Source organism: Neomonachus schauinslandi, chromosome 13, assembly GCF_002201575.2.
Source record: "Neomonachus schauinslandi chromosome 13, ASM220157v2, whole genome shotgun sequence".
NCBI lineage: Eukaryota > Metazoa > Chordata > Mammalia > Carnivora > Phocidae > Neomonachus > Neomonachus schauinslandi.
The window spans coordinates 51,386,368-51,390,040 of record NC_058415.1 but is presented as its reverse complement, the minus strand read 5'-3'; the positions used below and the strand labels follow the sequence as shown (position 1 = coordinate 51,390,040).

General features: G+C 42.6%; 1 pseudogene; it reads left to right on the top strand.

Annotated features, from left to right (window-relative positions):
- Nucleotides 1–352: 352 nt before the first annotated feature.
- LOC110572639 lies at nucleotides 353–758 on the top strand (annotated as a pseudogene).
- Nucleotides 759–3,673: the final 2,915 nt, after the last annotated feature.

Below are 3,673 nucleotides of genomic sequence, written 5' to 3'. Positions count from 1 at the left end.
TATAGCTAGAGTGGCTTTTAGAAAAGATCAGAAAGCTCTTTCGCGGCAGCGAGCACAGCGATGCTGCCATCCCCCGCGCTCGCGCGCTCCGGGCCGGCAAGGGTCACGGTGCGCCTGCGCCTGCGCCTGCGCCTGGGCGGGACCCGGGGGGGGACGAGGGTGGGCGGTGCCGTAGCGACCCGGCCTTTCCTTTAGTTTTTCCCTCTCTCGCACCCGAGGAGGCTTTCCGGAAGGCGCTTGCGCGGCGGGGGGGAGGGGGGGTTCTCGGCGCTGAAGGGGCCGGGCGGTGGGGGGGGGGGGGCGCCTGAGTGGGCGCTTCGAGGACCCAAGTTTGTCTAAAGCCACAGGGAAAATGGTGGAAAATTCACCGTCGCCATTGCCAGAAAGAGCGATTTATGGCTTTGTTCTTTTCTTAAGCTCCCAGTTTGGCTTCATCCTGTATCTTGTGTGGGCATTTATTCCTGAATCTTGGCTAAACTCCTTAGGATTAACCTATTGGCCTCAAAAATACTAGGCGGTTGCACTGCCCGTCTACTTCCTCACTACTATAGTAATTGGTTACCTACTCTTATTTGGAATAAACATGGTGAGTACCTCTCCACTCAACTCCATTCATACAATCACAGATAACTATGCTAAAAATCAACAGCAGAAGAAAATACGGAGAGGAGGCCATCCCAGCATTAAGAGATATTCCTATTAATGAAGTAAACCAAATGTTCTTCCTGGCAACTAAATAACTTTATGCCAAAAACTAAATTGTATGTAGACTAACACGGAGCATTTACTATAATTTTTTATGTAATAATTTTGACCATAATTATTTTGACTCTCTCTTGTACCCAATATTGAAATGTAAACAAAGTAAGTTGATTCTTTTAGATTAAGTTCTATTAATATTATAAAAGTTCTTGATTATTAGTTATTAATGAACAGAATAAGTAAAATACTGCATTACCATAAAAAAAAGATCAGAAAATGTTTAGTGGCTGAGATTTAAATATATGTAAAACAGAATGTCTTATTTGAGAATTATATTCTGGACCATGAACATTATGACAAGTTGCTAAGGGAGATTATGGAATTGTATGCAGTCTGACCTGGAAATAAGAGGAAAATCTGGAGGAGCAAGCCATATATTACAGAGGAAACACATCAGGCTGTAACCCTGTTCCTAACTCACAGAAGGACTCTGTGCTAGCCACTTCACCTCAGAGCCTCTGTTTCCTCCTCTATAAACCAAGGCAGGTAGACCAGAAGAAAGATAAACTCCCTACCAGCTCAGAAGTTCTATGATTCTGTGATAAAACTGGTCTATCCCTTCAATATCCAGTGTGAAGTAGTGACATTTATCTTGGAAATCTATGATTTACAATCTAATCAGGATCCCTTCCCTTGGACATCAATCTGTGATGTTCCCTTTCTGGTCCAGATACTTTTCACTGTCCTCCATACCCCATACTGTAAGGATGCCCTCGGGACATCCAATTGAGCTCAACTGGTTCCCATTAGCTATCTCTCCCTGTCACCCATCTGTCCTCTTCCCATTTCTCCCCTAGTGACTAGCTCTCACTCTTATCTTCTCTAGGCCAGCTCTCTAACCCTATCTAAACGAGTCACGGTAAGTGGAAGAAGGTTCAAGGCAGTACTCAACATCTCATTCCCAAATACCATCCCTACATTTTAACAAAGGCTCCTCCTTTAATTCTAACCTCAAGAAAGACTTTAATTCAAGGAAGGGAGAAAGACAACTAACATCTGTTAAACAACTACTCTGTGCCACATCAATACATAGCACATTCATTTCTTATAACCGTTGAAATATATATAGTATTTCCCCCAATTCTGTTGAAATTGAGAAAACTGATGCTCAGGGAAATTAAATAAGTTGCCGGGATCAAGAGGTAGTATTGGCAGAGCTGGGATTCAAACTCCCAGTCCATCTAACTTGAGAGTTGTTCTCTTTCCACCAGACCATATAGTCGTCTTGTGGTCCACAAAGCTCCAGGGTCCTGGGGTATTATCTCAGGGCCCTCCAAGAAGAGATGATGGGAATCAGGCTCCAGCCCTGTCTTTACTCTGAGGATGTCCAGAACACACATGCCCAGTGGTATTTATTTTGTAATTATTACTATTTAATTTGAGGAAAAAAGACTCCACTGATTTAGAAATGTTTGTATAGCACTTGTTAAAAAAACAAATGGCATCCTAACCCAGGGTATCGCCTTTTCCAACACACAGACACTTATTCTTATAGACGTTTCAGGTGATAGTCTCAGATTGAATAACCACTCTCACCAGTCACACATCCTTAGGGACAGTCTAAGAAATAACAGAGCCATAGTAGATGTTCAACAAATGTTAATCTGTGCCACTCCTCCTAGCTCTATCTAACCTCAGCCACATCACAGATGACTGTAGGTTGGTAGACCAGAATCCTGGTTTGGAAAAATTCTTCAGCTCCTGTAGATGTACAATTTTAATTTCATGGTAAACATGCTCCGGGCTACATCAAATCATGTATCCACCTTTTTTGTTTGTTTTGTTGTTTGTTTTTAATTCTCCTGCACATGCATCTACCCCCTTCTATTCTTTGAGCCAGTAGATCATAATGTGTGAAAATAAAGATCTACACAGAGAGAATGGAGGTGTTACAAACTGCATGTGTGAGCAAATGATAGATAACCAGATGTATTCCTGGCCAGTGTTTTTTGAAACAGAACATTTGGTAACTTTGTAGTCAGAGAAGGGGAAACAACATCTGACGTTACCTACAAGGCTTAGAAGTGTCCTGCATCAGAAAGGTCAATGCGTGATCAACAGGTAAGGAAGAAGCCAAAAGAAACAACAGCAGGAGGAACAGAGAAGGAGCAAAAAGTATCAAACAAACAGCCTCAGACTTGAGAGATGGCCTCCAGGTGTTTGCTGGGCTCAGAATTTGCAGCACTGAGTTTGAGTGTTTCCGGCCCTTTTTATAATTGTATCATTCATCAAAGAAGCCACACTGAAAATGGAGAGCTAGATTGAGTTATTTTCCTGCTGACTGCAAGCTACTTATAATTTGTCCAGGGATGGCAGAGGGACAAAGATGAAGACCTCCCATTTCCTACATGGGACTGCTTCACAAAGGTGGAAGAAGGCCAAGAGTCACCATTGTGATCCATGAATCCTCTGCAGAGGCAGTGGACCACAGATGGAACATTCCAAAATGCTTAACTGGGGATGCTTTTCTCACCGCCAAGACCAGTGCCTTTACAGGAGCATGACATAGTATCTCAGCTATGGAACTAGATCATGGATGCAGGCATCCTCAGCATAACAAGTGATGCATAAAAGGTATTCTCCTTTTCTCTGAATTGAATTCATTTTTGCATACACTAAATTTGAGATGCCTAAGGGACTGTCCCATGGAAATACCAGTATTCACTGGGACACTACTGAAGATATGGCCTCAAGTTCAAAGAGGAGAGGCAGGTTTCTGCACGTGGGAATGGCTGGAAATGGAGATGGGTTGTTAGTCAACTGTGAATTTAGGGGCCAGAATCCCCTATTCTTAAGGCTGAGCATCCCATTGCATGTCTTTAACCTTATTGTTTATAATATTTTGATCACTGGTTGGTCAGTGACCCAACTTATGGACTACATTTATTCTGTATATTTCATAATAAAAACT